Source organism: Micrasema longulum, unplaced genomic scaffold (assembly GCF_059751315.1).
Source record: "Micrasema longulum isolate JH-2025_06_02 unplaced genomic scaffold, ASM5975131v1 h1tg000678l, whole genome shotgun sequence".
NCBI classification, from domain to species: Eukaryota; Metazoa; Arthropoda; class Insecta; order Trichoptera; family Brachycentridae; genus Micrasema; species Micrasema longulum.
Window position 1 is genome coordinate 2,796,353 of NW_028277874.1, and position 18,886 is coordinate 2,815,238.

Below are 18,886 nucleotides of genomic sequence, written 5' to 3' on the forward strand. Positions count from 1 at the left end.
ATTATCTTTTACTGCCGCACAAAAAAAACATGTTTTATATAAAGCAGAAATCTGAACATAAACGTTCCGATATATTTTAATACTAAAATGTTAAAATTAAATATTAGAGATAACAACACTTAGATTATTCAGTGTAAACCATTTTAAAAATAGCAAAAACATAAACAGTACCTACGTCATTGAACAGTGGAATGGTATTTTGATATGGACAAATATTATGCCTAAGTTTTTCTTATCAAATTGGATTTATGATATTACGTGTTTGAGTACGTAGTCAACCTATAAGTTTAAATACGGGTATTTAAAATTTAATTACACAATTAATTAAAATAGCCTGGCCTTGCGGAACAAATGGATGATGGAAAAATAATATAAATCAATATACTCTGTCCGTAAAATTTAATCCAGTATTTTGAGTTTTTTGTTTTTAGAAAAAGACTGTATTTTATCCCCTAAGGGATTATTAAGATTAACATTTTACAACAGAGATGGAGAATATTTTACAGAAGGAAATATGCAAGAAAAAGTCCTCCAAGGGACGCCAATTTAATGCACCGCCAGCGCGGCCGCCAAGTCTTCCAGCTGGTTGTCGTCCACCAACGGGACTAAACTCTGAGAGCCACCAAGACTCTATACAAGGCAGATCTCCGACAAGGACATCGCCCAGCTTGAGCTCGTGCGAGCACAGCATCTGGATCATCATCTAATCTAACTACGGGTACTAGATTAATAATTAATAAGTAATCTATTTACTATGCAATGGGTATCGCAAATCAGTCTAACTTCTTGACTCTAGATTCTGCCTCTTTTGGGTTTCCCTGCGATTGTCTTTAGTACTTTCATCTCTGACGTTCTGAGCAGTTATTTAGTTTTTCTGTTTAGTTTTTCTATTTAGTTTTTCCACTTGGTTTTTCGTATTTTTTATTTTCTCTCTATCTATCCTTGCTTCTGTTGTATACACCATGATTTGGTCTGACACACGTATATCCGAATTATGTTTCCAATAATCATGTGTTTATTGTACTATACATTTCTTAGGCATCCAGATGTTTACGAACTGAGATAGACATGTTCTCATCGTCACTATGGCAGCATCATCTGCATGGCATGTGATGTTAATTACCTTATCTCCCTTAATATATTCACTACTTTTTTATTCCTAAAACCGTTTTTTCATTTATATTTATTATGCTTGTGTAAGAAAAGGTTTTAGGCGTATATATTGTTGTTGTATATTTAGTCATAAAGGTGCTAAACTTGCTTTGTTTCTTTGTTGTTCTCAATATGGGTTATTTTCTTAATGCTAATATTATTTATATCCCGAATTGAGTTGTTGTAACTCCTGGGAATGTAATTCAACGTATTATACTTGTAAAATACTTTGTGTTATATGATTTACAAAAAAAATATATATATAATAATAATAATAATAAACATAGGTACATAAAACCTTCAAGCTTTTTAAATTATCTTCCTATTTACACTTTTCAGGATATATTAAAGTTTATTTATTTTCCTTTGTGCATTAAATTAATTTAGTTTTGATTTGAATTACAGTATCATGACAGAGAATTAAAATAGGAAAAGCACATGGCGAACTAACTTTCTATCCCACTTATCCGTTATGGCACCAGGAAGACGCGATCTTCCATTTAATCTCAAGTTTTCGATCGGCGGATGTTCCGGCTTCCGCTCAGTTAGCGGAGAGACGGACAGCTTCCGTCCATCCATAAGCGCGAACGCGGAACTTGATTTTATAGCCTCCGAGAATCAAATCTCATCTTAATTTTTCTCAGCCTCGTCGCCATCTCACAATAAAAAAACTACTCCACAAACGACACATTTTTCATTTCCATTTATTCCCCCCGTGATAAGGTTAAAGTTTTAACACCTGTACACTTTTGATTAACTAACACAAAATCTTCGTTCGCTCTCAAAATCGGGTTTCTGCTACCTTTTGATTGTGTAGTTGGCTTCATGTGAAAATATGAATATTTTTTCTTTGCTTTATGGCTGTACATAAAATCTTCATTCATGCAAAAAAGTAGGTACCGACATTTTCAAAATTTGCGACATAACGCCTTCATCCACACATATCTTCATAGTTGTGTCGGCTATATAAAATATCACAAAATCATAACTTTAAATGCGTTTCGCTATGGGAGTTAAGGTATTTTTGGCTTATTAAGGCTTGTAATTTTGCAACGTAGGTATATAATACTCGTTGTTTATTATAAATTCAAACAGAAACATCCTGTATACATGTGCGAAATTTATTTTCTGGTTATGTTTATCAAATTGATTACAGCTAAAAAATATGACGTGAAGTCGGATATCTAGAATCTTGAGATTACTAAACCGAAACGTGATTTTTTTTTAACACTGCAAGATGAGGGTTAAAAGTATTTATCATCGTAAATCGTAATATTTCATTCAATGTTCACAACAATATATTATTTACTTGAAAAAATGTAGCAATTCATTTAACAACAGCATTGTATAAATAAGCTGTATGTTTGTCGTCGTTCTGTCATTTGTATTTTCTAAAGACATTTCTATTCGTCTAGGAATATTAGCATTCTAAAAATTGATGATAATGACCTTGAATGTCTTAATAGTTTTGACTCGCTGCGAAAGCGAGTGATGAAATATTGATAAGTTTTGTGCATTTATTGTGAGATAATACGTTGTTATTTTACTGACAGTTAATCGAGAAAATAAACAAGATATAAAAGAAATTTGTAAATTATTGTAAACGCTACTAAATTATCTCTATTGAATACTGAAGTGAAATATATTTTAAGGTTATAGATTGATTTATTTCTATACAGTGCAGCGTTTATCTTAAATAAGTGATCCCACGCGCTTATACTGCATGCGGTATGTTAACCTTTTATTTTAAATTACCCCGCTTCGCTTGTCCATGTTTATTTTATAAATAATTATGCATATGGCACCCGTGTTAAAAAAAAAAGATAAACTAAGTAGGTCAGCCTTGCGGTAAGGTGGGCAGCGTGTTTGGCTGGCTGCTTTGCATGATTGAGACCACGGCGCACGGGTTCGATTCTCGGCAGAGTCAACATGAAATTAAATTGTGGTTTTTCACTATCCCCGGGCTGGCATTCCGATCACTTTCGCAGGGGTAGAGAACGCTGTGCTAGCGCGTAATTAGTGACTAAATTACGCCCGGTAAATCGTAAATCGTTTTGGTAAATCGTTTTCTACCCCTGTGAGAGAGCGTTCGTAATATCAACCAGGGGTGATATTCTGAATCTTCTCGCAGGGGTAGAGGAAAAATAAATTTGGGGATTTAAATTTTTTGCAAGCGATTACACTTTGCTTCATATATGACCACACTCACCACACTAGTGATTTAACGTTAAATAAATATGAACAAGTGAATTAATAAAAGATGATTTTCATAAAATACAACAAATAAAAACAACTCTGTTTTTTACCACTTATTTTTTATTTTTCTACCGACCGGTTTCAAAGCTATACAAGCTTCTTTATCAAGGTATACCTAAGTAATGTAGTTAAGATGCTCGTCAAGAGCGAAAGTACCTATCTTCAGCAAATATATAATTAAAGTAGAGCGAATTGGTGAATAAATTCAAAGTAAAATTACTACTACCATCACGCCATTTCCTGTAGGGATAGGCAGAGAGAATGGACCGCCAAATACGTCTATCCTGGCCTACATTCTTAGCTTCTTCCACATTCATACATCTTGTCATAGATGCCCTTCGGTTCTGTCTGCTTTTGACATGACCATACTTAAGATTTTGGTAAACAAATTACAACAGGGATGGAGAATACCTCAAAGAAGGAATATGGAAGTCTAGGCATTTCCAGGGCTTGTAAACCTGTCATTGGCTGGTTTAAGTGGCCACTTTACACAATGTGTAACATTCATCATTTTTCCTGTCTCCAACATCCATATTCCTTCAATTCTTCCATTTGTTGATTTTGGTTGACTCCCGAGGGGGTGAAATCCAGTATTTTGTCTACAAATATTTAGACAAACTCAAATATTGTGTTAAGATTTTGGTTTATCTGATCATGCCACGTCTTCCTTGGTCGTCCTCGTCTCACGTTACCGTTCATTTTCGCCATATTTACTTGTTTTGCCATTCTTTCGTCGTCCATTCGTTCTACATGACCAAACCATCTCAGAGACCCTTTTTTAATCTTATCAGTTATACTCAGATTTGCGCTCTCGCCTGATTTCATCATTCGTAACTCTGTCATACATTGATTTTCCACACTTTCGTCGAAGAGATCGTATTTCAACCGCGTTCACTCGGCTTTCATTCTTCCTCTGCCAGTTCCATGTTTCACTTCCATGCATTAGTGTTGGGACTAAAACTCCGCTGTGCACTGCCTTACTATAATCATTATTATTTTTGGTTTTTAAAATCTAGCCGTTATTTGACTTTTTTTGGGTCTATTGATTGGGTCTCAGTTCTTTTGGTTAAATATTTTTGATGTTTTTTCTTTATATTTGTAAAAAATATTTTAAAATGGTAAATAAACAATAAATCCCGTCAGCACCCTATCTGAATCTATTCAGAGTATAACGAAATCATTAATGAAGACGTTAATGATTTCGTTTCGACAAATTTAAAAAGATCACTTTTAAAACATAGGAAATTCATTTAAAAAAATGCCGGACCGCCATTTTGGTACGTTTTATGCCAAAAAATGAACTGTAATATTCTTGAAAATTTAATCAGGGTCTGTATATTATTTGTTATGCGCATGTATAGTTAGGAATTTTACAATAATTTGTATGACAGTGTGTGTAGATACCTAACTTAATCTTTATTGAGAATTAATCTGGAGCTACTTGCTAACTATCAACAATGTACATACCTTCATGTGACGAATTTGATAATTTTTTATCACAGTATAAAAAATGTGTTGTCAAGTGACATTACGTATATACCTACCTATTTTAGGTGATTTTTAAAATCTAGTGATTATGAAAGGTTCTAAACATATTTTTAACGCAATGTGGAAGTTTAATTGTAGGAAAATGAATATAAAAATGTTTTCTTAGACCAGATAAAAATTCGAGAATTTAATTAATTATTTATTTAATCTACATTACGCAAAGGGGCATTTATAAAAAAAATATACAGGTAAGTACAAACATAGTAAGTAATAATTTAAAAAAATAAACAACGCCTTTTTGTATACATGTAGAAACGATAAAAAGCATACTGCCATGCAAAATAAAAAGTGAAATTTTACATAGCAAATTGTAGTTAACTTGTAAAGAATTTAAACAAAATATATATATTCATATGCCAATACGTACAAAAAATGGTATTAACAAATTATTGTTAAAAACAATTAACAAAAATTAGTTTACAGTAAGTATATAAAAGATAGTAATATATATCTGGTACACAAAAATATTTGATACATTAATTTCAGAAAAAGATTGGATAATAATAATACACATCAAAAACGGAGAAAAAATTGTATAAAAAAGAAAGTTTCATTACGACATTAATAATTAGTTTTAAACAGTGCGTTTAAGAACGTTTTAAAATGGATAATTGTCGTATTAAAAATGTCTATTTCACAATTAAATTTGTTGGCTAAGGAATGTAAACGCGGAATCGGAGAGTGTCGTGCATAGTCAGTACCTACGTATGTACTCGTAGTTGCAAACAACTCCGTACTTCTAGTGACTCGATTCGGTATGAAGGAGAAGTTTCACGAAAATGCATGAAAAAAAATTAGTTTAAATCAAAATGAATGAGGTGAACAATAACCAATCAATGAGGAACTTCAGTGTTCCTTTTTATTTTTTTGAATTTGTATGTTATAATAGACTATTATACTAAGCCAAAAAAAAGTTAATTATCCTTTTACATATCGTATTATCAGCGCTATGATTTTTAAAAGTTTTGTATTTCTAAAATAACTCCGCGTGTGACGTCAGAGGTTGTTCACTGTTAGTTCTTCCCATTGGTCCGTTTACGGTAAGCTAACCGGATATCCTTCACAGCTGTCACATCATTGGTTGGTTCATATGAACCAGTGACGTCAATCAAAGTAGTACGTTTTTATTATATTTTCGTACATTTCCAAGAAACTTTTCAGTACCATTTAAGGCTCTAATTTTCACCGCGCGCAAGAAAACATTTTTTGTATCAAATTTCCGGTAGGGCTGAAGTTCCTCATTATAGCGTTGTTATGGGTCGTAATAAATTTTCGCTTTCCGGGTAGCCGTGTTTTTCAACGTTCAGCGTGTTTTTGATAGTACGGGGTTCTATCCCGATACAATACATATTTTTTTGCTTAGTTTACAGTTCATTAGCAAATAAAAATATATTAAAAAATAAACTCAACATCCTTATTTAACATTTGAAGATGGTTTGCAGTCGGGTAATCTTTCCGTAGTAGTATCGAAAAATAAGGATTAAGGATCATTCTATTCACACGCATGGTTATTTATGACTACCAACTAACTCTTAAAAGACTGTGCTACAAAATTCCTTTACGCGTGGTGATGTAACATCGTGTTACCTCTAGTAAAAGAAGGAATATTCTGAAGTTCAGACATTTGAAGAAAAAAAAAACAAAGACATATTGTTGATTAAAAAAATTTTTTTTTTTGTTTATTTTTCCATACATATATTATTTACAAAGGAATATAATTACAAAAATACACTTTAGAAAAATACATCTTAAAATTAAGCCATAATATAAATTGGAAAAAATGCCCACAAAGACTTCAGCGTCTAAGCGTGGGCCATCCCTTGATTAATTATTAAAAAGTTCATAGCATATAAATATGGTATGACATGACCATAAAAAGAAAAGAAAAGAAAAATAAAATAAAAACCAAATTATCATATGCTGATATTACGAAAACATGATTTATTTGCAGTATGCAATAGGTATATTCATTTTTACAATAATTTAATTTTGATTTTAATTTTACATTGCTAGCTTTATTTCGATGCATATTTTTTTGGTATTTTATTTATTGTTTTTATTAGTTTTATATTAGATTTTTTCACAATAAATGAAATTAGATTGTTCATTTTATTTAAATGTGTATTTATTAATATTTACACGTATTTTATTTACATAGGATGTATTTTATATGAATGAATTAATGTTTACAATAATTGTTTGTACAGTTTTGAAGAACTGTTTTCTCGTGCCACGAGAGTGGTTCAGATTCAGAATAGCACCCCAGGAAAATCTTAGTTTTTAATCTAGTATTGTGAGTGTAGGAAACACTTTTTTTTTATATTCCGGATCAACAAAGTGACTAACAATCATTTTTTATTTGCATCGGGTTGTGGTCCCCTAGAGTTGCGGACTCATGGATCAGAAATCCGAGGTTCGAACCCCACTCTACCCCATTTTTAAATTATTTTTTAAAATAAATTTATTTGCAAAAAAATAATACACATACTTAATAACAGGGAATCTATATAAAACCAATTAATGTAAAATGAAAACGGAGTGTTCTCTGTTTATGATAGTCTCCATCTAACATGGAACAGCCTGTTCTAAGATGGAGATTTTCTATCTTTAGAGCACAAGTAGTCCTAAACTAATAAAACAATTACATAAAAAAGAAAAACTAAAACTACTTGATTATAAATGCCTAGCTAATCAAATGTAAGAAATTAAAAATCGTTATTATACAATTATAAAGTATATATATGTGCCAAGAATACATGTTACTTAAACATAAATAATATAGTAGAATATATAATAAAAACAAATATAATGCAATGAAATACATAAAAATATAAATAATATGTGTAGATACCAATTATATAAAGTAGTATGTTTTTTGATTTACATATATTTTTTAAAAAAATCTCTCGCTACACTATTTATATGTGCAGTTATTTTTATTTTTAAATTTGTTTTACATTAATTTCTATTTTTTAATAGTGACTTATTTACAACTTGTTGAAAATGGCCATTATAATTAAAATATTGAGATAAATTTTAAGAACGCTAATATATATATATTTTAATTTTTCAAGTCACAAAGTTGTCTTACCGGCAGGACATCGCAGAATTAAAATTACTTTTGGCTTTCTTGGAACAGTCGAAATAATGATGACTTCTACAAATTTCGTGTTTGCTTTGGCCCACAGATTGAGAAACAAGTGAGTGCCATATTTGTACATGTGTGTTCACAAAACGCAAGAAATGCATAATATTTCAAGATGCATAAAATTAATTCACAATAAAGTCAAACGGAGCGAAGAAAATACCTCTTTTGACGATATTTTCTTGTTTTAAATCATATACTGTAAAAGTTTTTGTATTGTGATAATAGGTGTTATTTTTAACTTATGTAAGTTTTTTTTATTATTGTTGCCGACGTAACATCGGTAAGTATAGAGATAAAGCCGTCTAATTGCATTATTGACTATTTTTAGAAAAAACAATTTGAATGTTTGAATTAACAAAATTCTTTCCCGGTCTTTCTTATTCATATACGAGCCGAACCCGGCAATGATTTGCGTATATATATATATATTAAATGAACACAATTGAAAGTTTATTATCAATTATTGTATTATATTTAGCATACAATTAAAAATAGTCCAGAAACCGCATACGCACATCAAACTAAAGGCGACTCAACTACACATAAATGAGTAGGTTTACGTTTTGACCCATTAGTTTCTTTGCAGACGTCGCTCAGTACGCAACCCCTGATTCGAATTTAACCATGCCGTGTTGTGTCCTTTTAAAGTGAAGAAATACTGCTAGGATCTTAAAGAAACATGATGCAATCACATTTCATGTGTAATTATCAAATTAATGTGTTTGTCACAAATGCATTACTTAAAAATTGAATTATTTTTCCATCTGTCAGATTGTCGAACAAACAAAATTGAAATGTCGCTAGTGTTATAATTTTTTTTATTCTACTTTGCTCATATAATAAGAGAAATGATGAAAATTGAACCTCGGATTAAACAATGCCGTGGTGGACATTTGGCCGATATTATCTTTAAAACATAGACTATTATTTAACATGATATAAAAATATCCGTTTTATGTAAAATAAAATTAGTTTTATATTTTAAGTTCAAAGTTCATTAATTCAATTACTCTTACTTAATGACCCTTTACTTATCTACTCTGTTGTGTCAATCAATGTTTCCGAGTGCACAATAAAATTTCAGAAAAATTAACAAATTGTTTTTTTTTACCTTAAATTTGTGTTATGGTTATATTCTTCGCGATCTGGCAATATTACTCGATGACTTCAAGTATGCGCGCGGCGAATTATTGGACACAGTCCGATGTATTCAAATATGATTCTACGCTCCTTCTGGACTATTCTTTATTCTATGATATTTAGTTAAAATTAGATATGTACATATGCATTATTATTTTTGTTTTTGGAATTCATAAATTGCGGTGACAAGAAATATTAATAAATAGGTATTTGCACGTTGTTTTCCTGTGAACTATTTGTCAATAGAGTAAAATACTGAGACACGCCGTTGGTTAATATTTATAGCACCATAATCCAGGATGAAAATGAGTTTTTATGAAGAAAAGTCAGACCGCGTTTGCTCTCAATATAAAACATTATTAAGTAACTAACAAAGTTTGCTTCATAATGCTTTTACGTAACCAAAGAAACGGGTTCGGTTTTCTTAAATAAAACCACTGACCTATTAGTACACATAGACGCACACTGAGCCCTCTAAAGCGCTCAGTCATGGCCATCGGGTATTTAATCGTTCTTTAACCGCTAGCCGGTTTTGACGTGAGCTTGATATTTCATTTGAAACCTGAATGCCTAATTGTGCGAGTAGAAACTTTTCGAATGAAAGGAAAAAAATGGTGTAATTTTTCGTTGATTAGTAGGAACTCAAGGACTTGTTTATGATTGAATTCCAAATAAAAAAATAATTTATATTCAAAATACAAAATATAAAAAACCTCAAATGAATCACTCTCTAGGGGGTAGAGAAGATTCAGAATAGCATGATTTACATAAATTATTATACCTGAGTGTTCCTATATTTGTGAATGTTGAGTATGAATTTTTTATGTAGATTTGTCTCAAGTCAAGGACTTCTAGGGACTTGAACAGGTTTTTACTCGAATGATTGTACGCTTTTCGCAATATTATCCTTAATATTAATTTATTTACTTTTACCAAAGAATGGAGAATAGTCGTGGTAGCTCCTCCGCAACAAATATGTAAATACAACTTTGTGACCCCTAAATAAGCACTTATTTATTTAATATATTAATAATCACTTATTAAATGCATCATTTACTTATTCGTAAAGCATTGCCTGCGGGCAGAAAATAATGCATTTTAGTAACTGGTTCTAAACAAATGTATATAACAATTATCATGCCTTAATTGCTTGTTAAGTTTGTTTTAATTTGATTACACACTAAATTCTCGTGGGAATAGTCTAAATCAAAGGAAATTGTTTGTAAATACATTATCATAATCATCATTTACCTATCCACACCAATTGATGCATAGGGCACTGCATTATTACTACAATTATTGCAGTGTATTTTAATCAATCCTTAAACGTTCCAGTCTATAACATATACAGTCCAGAAATATGAAATATTACGGTAAAACACTTCCTCCGCATACCCGAAAACCGTTTTAAAGACCGATCGTCTTCCCATCGGATTCGCTTATACTAAAAATATTTTTTTTTTATTAATAAGAGAGTCGCATGCGACTTATTTAGGATATTTTTTTTAAGGAATAAACTGCTAAGTCTCTATTTAAAGGCTTGTCAGCAGGCGGGAAAGAGGGGATTTGAAAGGAGGTAATGCAAAATCCACCACAATACCCTGACTAATTAAATACTGTTAAAATGGTATATTATGCACTTGTACACTCATTGATTTCCTATGGAATAATTGGATGGGGGGAGCTTTCAACTACCATATTAAACCATTAGAAACTCTTCAGAAATTTATCTCCAAAAAAGATGCTTTAAAAAATTCGCACTTTTCCCTCTTTCCAATTGTTCCAAGAAGCTAAACTTTTGGAAATAAGACAAATATATTGTTTTTAATGTTTAAAATATATATATATTGAATAGATAAAATTTATTTACAAGTAATTAAAATAGATTAAGTCTAAGAAGGAATCGTGTGCTAGAAATACCACATTATAAAACGAGGCTAGCATAGAGACATGCATATTTTATAGGCCCAAAAATTTTAATTAAATTTTTACTGATAATATTTCGTTTATCTCAAACTTACAATTTTTTTCTTCTTTTAAAAAACACGCACTATCTTGGATTAAAACTCTGTTTTCTATGCTATATTTTGTTGCCCTTTAATAATAAGGAATATTTTTACGGTTTTTTTATATTTTTTATTTCCTTTTTTAATTACTATAAAATAAAAAAGTACCTTTTACAGAATATTTTATTTTCTCTTTCTTATATTTTCCAAAAATATTCTACCTGTCTATTTATTTATTTAAGCAAAAAAATCATAAACATTGCCTGTGAAAATCACCTCAAGGGCGCTGTGCAATAAATATCTCAAAACGTCTTGCAGCTACATAGCGCATAGACGGTGGATTCTAGTTCCTCGTTCGCGATTATAATTTAATTTGATAACATATAGAAGCTAGACGACAACATGTCTTGCAGCTACGAAGAACTAAGAAGAGCTTCGCTGTTGCACCACTAGGTGTAGTTTAAAAATTGTATTTAAATTTGAATATCAATTGTTTTAAGCCTTGTTAATCGCTCACGAATATTTTTTTATTTTTTTTTACAATGTTCATCCGAAAGATTTTTACTCGCTTTCATGACACAAGCAGGCATTTTAGTTTCGATTCAAAACGTCGCGGATGACTGGTGCGGGGGTCGAATAACGTCTAAATATGCGTTGGGCATGACTGAGCGTTTGGGCATGAGTTAAGGTGTCATGTAATCATTTTTGAGGGCTCAGGGCATGTTTATGTGCATAGAATATGTCAAAGCAAAATACCCAAAGGACCAAGTTTGACTAGAAACAAAATACATCGGAATGAAAATGAAGTTTAAAAGTGACACGAAAGCCATAGATAAATACGTATTTCTTAGTGTTGCTATTTTTTCATTCGCTTTATAGTTAAATTGTCGAACGTTTTTCAAGAATACCAATTTGACATAGCAATCGATGTTCACTCGATTATTGTCGAGTGGGTGAAACAATGACACGTCTTTCCAGCATAAGGCCTCAGAGTGGTAATTAAACATACGGTGAGCAAATTGATTTCTTAAACCGGTCATACGCTATGGAAATGCCTCGACTTAGATAATAATTAGTAATATTTTCGTTTTTTTTTTTAAATACTTGTTTTTCATTGGTAATTCCTTTATATGCGTCAATAATTAATCTATTTGGAAAAAACCAAGATGCACCTGCATGATTTTAAAATATAATTAACTTCATCATTTTGCTGAAAACAATTGAAAATGATAAGTTTATCAAATGATAAGGGCTAGATTAAAACGTCTTGCAGCTACAACGTACACGGACGTTTGAAATTAAATTGAAAATTGCAAAGTGAGGAGCAGCGCAAGGAGCATAGTGTGGCGGGGCTATTACGTTGTGTACTCGATGCGTACTGCGACCGCGCGGTTATGTAGCCAGCCACTCGCGCTCAAATTGCCGGTCCTTTGACTCACGCTCAAAAACCGACAAAATAGGGAGCGGTGGGCACGACGAGGAGCATGGCATGTGGCATGACGAGTAATTTTGCTACACTACGTCTCTGCCTCCACTCATTCGTCTAATGTGTGTAGCAGGCCCATAGAAACAATTTTGATAAATAAGCGTTCGAACACTCTGTCGTAAATACCTCCCCGTAACTGTGCAAAAAACAAAACCGAACGTCAGACTAATTTTGCCTAGCTAAAATCGGTAAAATCGAGGTTTGGCTGTATCTTTGGCTGAAAGAGCTACGCCAATGGTTAATGTTATAGAATTAAAATATACCAGAAGGCGCGTAGAATTATGTTAGCCTACACCCAGTGTCCATAAGTCTGACATCCCGCCTGCGCGCATGCGTGAAGTGACCGCGTAATGTTACCAGACCGCGAACAATTACACAAATTTAAGATAATTTTGAGTAACGTTTGTTATATTTTACAACTAAACATGTTACTCACTGGACTTTAAAAACAAACAGCTACTTTTATTAGTAATTAATTAGTAATTAAGTAAATTATAGACCTTAAAATATAGCTTGATTAAAATAACAGCTGCCAAACTAATGTGACTAGTGATGGAAAGTACTGATCACTGATCATGTACCGATCAAATCGATTTTATCAGTTTTTTCATGCAAACATGAAACTCTATTTCCGAAAATTTATATAAAAACGCAAAAATAAGCGTATTATAGTGTATTTAAGACAATTATTCAGTTAGACATAAGACATTTCATACTTTTTTTCATGAACAACATCAAATGAATTATTTTTTCATTCGATCGATTTACATTGATCAATTTGTCTCACCTCTAAGATTTTTGCAAAATGACGTCACCTTGTAAGAACATCGTTAATAATTAGGTTTATTTGAGTTTTTTTTAGTTTTAAAGCTGATTTTATATTATGATGTTGATATATATGTCAAGCATCATATTAAAAAAATAAATTAACATGCCAGATACGAATGATTTTTCATGTGTCAATATGAATCACTCCTTAGACGTTACTACAAAGTTATGTCGTGACTTTTGCTAACAACTGTCATTCTATTCAAGCTATATTTTAAGGACTTAAATGCCGTTTAATATTATACTAAGGTTTAATAATAGAAAGCCTGGTAAAAACTTCGACTAGCCTGGCAATACTTACAAAATGTCAACCTAATTTTATTTAACAATCTGACAGATGGAAAAACAATCGATTTCTTAAAATTTATTTAGTTGCCAGGGTAGAATATCATTTGTGAATCTGATTTTTACATATGAAATGTGATCCTACCGTATTCCTTTTTAATCCCAGCAGTACTTTGATACTTGCAAACGACACAAAACGGCATGGTTGAATTTAAATCGGCAGTTGCGTACTAAGCAACGTCTACAGAGTACCTAAGGGTCACCACCATAGAATAAGGAATAGTCCAGAAGGAGCGTAGAATCATATTTGAATACATCGGGCTGTGTCCAATAATTCCCCCACTCAGGCTTACTTTCGCCGCGCGTATTCGCAAAATTGCCGGGTAATGTTGCTTGATGGGGAAAAAAAAATCCTAACACAAACGTAGGGTAAAAAAAAGTAATCTGTTAATTTCTCTACAATTTTATTGTGCACGCGGAAACATTAATTGACACAACAGACTAGATAAGTAAAGGGTCATTTAATAAGAGTAATTGAATTAATGAACTTTCAACTTGAAATATAAAACAAATTTTATTTTACATAAAACGGATATTTTTATATCATGTTAAATTTTAATTAGTTCTTTTATTAGATGAGCAAAGTAGGGTAAAAAAAAAATTCTACCCTGGCAACACTAACGGAAATTTCCATTTTGTTTCTTCGACAATCTGACAGATGGAAAAATAATTTAATTTTTAAGTAATGCATTTGTTATATACACATTCATTTGCAAATTACAGATGAAATGTGATTGCATCCCGTTTCTTTAAGATCCTAGCAGTATTTCTAAACTTTGAAAGGACACAACACGGCATAGTTGAATTCAAATCAGGAGTTGCGTACTGAGCGACGTCTACAATGAAACTAATTGGTCAAAACGTAAACCTACTCATTTATGAGTAGTTGAGTCACCTTCTGTTTGATGTGCTTATGCGGTTTCTGGACTATTCTTATTTCTATGGCCACAACGTAAAACGACTCATTTATGAGTAGTTTAGTCGGATTCAGATTGATACGCGTACGCAGTTTCTGAATTATTATAATTTTGTGGTAAATATCTATAGTGTAAAAAAAAAAACATTCCTCTAGTGCCATAATCCAGTGAGAAAATGAAGAAAAGTGAGACCGTGTTTGCTTTTAAGATTTTCGAGTAAGTGAATATTATTTCATTTTCTGTCATGTTTTTTTCTATTTTACAATCCATACAACAACCAAAAAATACCCTAACACAATTACGTACTTACCGAATAAAACTGTTTTTAGTAAAAATGTGCATAATTGTCATTGAGACATCTTTATATATATATAATTCTTCTGTACGTGTGATGTCACCGCACTCCTCCTAACGGCTTAACCAAGTTACGTGCGGTTTTCAGATAAATATAGATCTTCGCGCTGTGCATGTTCGTAGATATTAAAATTTTCAATTTAATATGTAAAAAAAAAGATAGGAGCATAAATATTTTATTCATCGATCTACCAAGGTTGCATTCGAGGAGAATGCATTTGCAAAAAAATGAAAAAATGTTATTTTTTATGTATAAAAAAGTTTGTTTTTGAATGTTTACAAACGGCATTTGTTTTTTGTGGATCTCAATCAGATTCTTTCCTTAAATTCCTTATAATTTAAACCCATTTATTTATTTTAATTGGATTTTTGGTGACACTAAAATAATATTAAATTCAATACATTTTTAAAAAACGTAATCCTACATAAGTACACCCCTTTGTTGGTGAGACGACCGGAGTTTGACGTTTGCAAAAAGAATGCCATATTTGAAAAAATATTTATTTTATGTTGTGGAATTTAATCACAAACAAGTACCTACATGAAAAGTATTTTTCCAAGATAATAGCAGGCAAGCCAACGTTCGGGCAGGACAACGTCTGTCGGGTCGGCTAGTAATATATAGAGATAGAGATAACACTCCATAGAAATCCGAGCTAACGTCGTCCTCAAAGGAAAGGGAATGACCAGATCATTATATCACGTCGACTTGACAAGCAAAACAATGTAGTATAGTAAAAAGCACGGACTGTTTACATCGGTCTACTGTAAGTTCTATTCAGTATGTCGCTCCCTTCCGCATACGCGTCACCTTTGTTTATCGTTTCACTAAAGCTAGGGTTTCCTAGGACAGCGGTGCCCGTATTTTAACGGCCGTAGTGAACGGTGATGCGGTGGACAGCCGTCGTAACGATGACTGGAGTGTGGTTTCCTAGGAAAACGGTGTTATCAACACCATTTAAGACCGTTTCCCTAGGAAACCACTCTCTAGATGACGTTACGACGGCTTCCCACCGCATCACCGTTCACTACGGCCGTTAAGATACGGGCACCGCTGTCCTAGGAAACCCTAGCTTTAACGCCTGACTAACTGAGTAGGACAGAGACAGGAGATATCTTACGACTCGTAACATATAAATAAAACGTTTTCTAACATTAAAATAGCTATTTTAAACAAGTACTGATTAAGATAAAAACATTGCTAAAAGTAGACTTTCCTAGGAAACTACTCTCTAGTCACCGTAACGACGGCTGTCCACCGCATCACCGTTTACTACGGCCGTTAAGATACGGGGACCGCTGTCCTAGGAAACCCTAGCTTAACCGGTGAAAGGTCATACCATCGCTCTTTCTACCTTTCCCAGATCGATTTGTGCAGTATCTTGGCGTACATAAAGGCATTTTAGTAATTGGGAGGAGAAAAGTAGCCGGGAATGCTCGCAACAGACTTAAGTCCGTTCTACCAAACATATCCTAATTGACCGCAGGTGGAGGGAACATATTCTCAATGGTAATTGCAGCGTTTTTTGATCATATTTGTTAAATGTAAGGTAAGGTGATCAGTTTTCCCTGAGCCGCGATTATAAAGGCTATCTTCATCGGTTCATACCGAGATGGTAAACTTAACTTCTGAACTATCACTATCTACCTCGGTATGTTCTACCGACTTGTCATCTCGACATCGTATGATCGAATCCAACCAATGAATGACTCCAAAAATTTAGTCCGGGTTCCTGACTTAATTAAAAAGTACTGATTTATATTTTGAATAGGCTTCTGTGATAAAAAGTGGTTACTTCAAAGCGATTATAAATTTCCGTAAATCCCCATTCAAGCAAAAAAAGCTCTCTTGAACATGATTTTTATCTGACTTTTGACAATTACCACGACGTTATCACGGCTTTGGGCCCTGGGCCGCGATTATGGTGGGAAGCTAAGGACGTAATACCTTTACCATGACGTCGTAGTTGAAGATAAACTCTCTTAAGCGATTACGAAGATACATTACCAATCCTCTACCTTTAAGTTGAGTTCAAGTGAGGTTGGCACATTTTTTCTTAAAAGCCTAATAAAGATATGTGAGAGAAATAAGTAAATTTAGAAACCGAATTAAATAATGGCCTAACTGTCAGTTTTGAAAACAAACGCCTAGATGCATAGATAATGTGGCTAGATTTAGCCATATTAACATATAAAAGCATCTAGGCATAAAAATGTTGCCACTATAAAAATCAATTTAGTTATTATATTTTTTCCATCTGTTTTACTATCTTCCTGAGTGTACGTATCGAGACGTTAAAGGAGCTGGCTTTGTAATCGCTCGGTATATAAATACAGACGATTGTTAAGCATACCGTCTTGGTAAATGTCCAAAGTCATATTCATGTTTAAGCGAGGATTTTTTGCTGGAATTGAGATTTTGCGGAGTTTATAATTGCTTTGAAGTCGCCACTTCTTATCACAGAACCCTATTTAAAAATATAAATGAGAACTATTTCAAATTTTAATTAAGTAAGGAACGCAGACTAAATTTTCGGGACATTCATTTGTTGGATTCGATCATATGACGTCGAGATGGCAAGTCGGTAGAACATACCGAGGTAGATAGGGATAGTACAGAAGTTAAGTAAACCGTCTCGGTATGTACCGATGAAGATAGCCTTTATAATCGCGACCCTGGATTATATCATTAGAACGATAAATTGTTTACACGCTGTAGATATCAAAAACGCTCGTTCGTGGCCTCGATTACAAAGGGAAGTTAACAAAGTTATCTTAAGCCTATAAAGTAAGAAATGATTTCTCTACGAGAATGTGTATGTATTTAAATTTAAAGTATCTTTGTCGGTAAATTGAAATTGAACATGTTTTGAAAAAATAATATGAATATGCTCTTTTCCGTACAGAAAATTCTATTTTTATGTACAGACAATTGTAGATAACTGTGTTAACTTCCCATTGGGCTCAAGGTTTTATTTATTTGATAATTTTATTACATATACATACTTATTTATTTTAACAGGGAATCTATATAACACTAGAGCATTAAAAAATTTACATGGAGTTTCCTGGGTTATTTTCTATCTACATGGCTCAGCTTGTTATAGACGAACATTTTCATTTGGGTTTATTTTACACACAGAACACAGGGCTGTATGCCTCTTTGCTCAGGCACGGAATAAATAATAGTAGCTCAAACATTTTTTAAAACTTATTTAAACCGCACAAAATAATGTTTGGTTATAAATAATATTAAAAAATAAAATAAATAATTGAACATGATGTAGGTAATTAAGACGTATTGATTGTGTGATGTGTCATTGAGTGAAATTATTGTAACATTATTGGAAATAAATTATGTTTATAATCATAATTATACCAGTACATAATTAGCACTTCGCTACAGAACACAAGTGCGAACATTTATATTTAAATAGTTCCAGTACTGATTCTAAAGTTATTCTCTTTTGAAATCCGAGGAATAAGTGTTATTTATTAGTTTTGTTATTGACACGCTTGTAAGTACAAAACTTACTAATTATTTCATCATTTTACGATGTTTACATGCAAAGTTATTGGCAAAAATTTCATATTTATTACTTATACAAAAAAACTTATTTATATGATGCAAAGTAAATAATTAGTTTACAATTTACATACTAATAGTAAGGAACATATATGGATTTGAGTAAATGTTCAAAAAGAA

At 32.3% G+C, this 18,886-nt stretch overlaps 1 protein-coding gene across 4 annotated transcripts in view; it reads left to right on the forward strand.

The window, feature by feature from the left end:
* The first annotated feature begins 2,355 nt into the window (after positions 1-2,355).
* Positions 2,356-18,886, forward strand: part of LOC148279744 (ornithine aminotransferase, mitochondrial-like) — a 32,508-nt gene continuing 15,977 nt past the window's right edge. The window contains exon 1 of one of the 4 annotated variants that reach the window (XM_088229505.1): positions 2,356-2,880. The gene's annotated coding sequence lies outside the window, so the exon portion shown is untranslated. Of the gene's footprint in view, positions 2,881-8,171; positions 8,385-18,560; positions 18,699-18,886 lie in introns of those variants that run through there. The other 3 variants (XM_088229507.1, XM_088229508.1, XM_088229506.1) reach the window with 3 other exon arrangements.